Genomic DNA, 724 nt, shown 5'->3' on the forward strand with positions numbered 1-724 from the left:
AATAGATCATAATATTCCACACAGGTCATTTCCTCCCACAAACTACCCAATTTCCCATTCCGAACCGCAGTGCTAATTAAATCGCTTGTCGAAATTGGTCAATATGATTCCCTTACAACGAAATCCGAGGCAATCTGATTAACTCTTAATCAATTCTCAGCTGATGGACTTTGCGCTTTGGCACTTCCCTAGGCACGTACTCTCATGGGGGGGGGGGGGGGTTAGGATGGAGGTGGGGGTAAGGGTGAGAGGGTAGGATGGGGGGAGGGGGAAGGAGGGAGGAGGGTAGGATGGGGGGAGGGGGAAGGAGGGAGGAGGGTAGGATGGGGGGAGGGGGAAGGAGGGAGGAGGGTAGGATGGGGGGAGGGGGAAGGAGGGAGGAGGGTAGGATGGGGGGAGGGGGAAGGAGGGTAGGATGGGGAGAGGGGGTAAGGGTGAGAAGGTAGAATGGGGGGGAAGGAGGGAGGAGGGTAGGATGGGGGGAGGGGGGTAAGGATGAGAGGGTAGGATGGGGGGAGGGGAAAGGAGGGAGGAGGGTAGGATGGGGGGAGGGGGGAGGGGGGGAGGATGGGGGGAGGGGGTAAGGGTGAGAAGGTAGAATGGGGGGGAAGGGGTAAGGGTGGGAGGGTAGGATGGGGAGGGAGAGAGAGCGAAGGATGGTGGGGAGGGAGACAGGCCGAGAGGATAGGAGAAAAGGGGAGAGAGATAGGCCGAGAAGGTAAGT

The sequence above is a fragment of the Penaeus monodon genome, chromosome 25 (assembly GCF_015228065.2).
Source record: "Penaeus monodon isolate SGIC_2016 chromosome 25, NSTDA_Pmon_1, whole genome shotgun sequence".
Lineage (NCBI taxonomy): Eukaryota > Metazoa > Arthropoda > Malacostraca > Decapoda > Penaeidae > Penaeus > Penaeus monodon.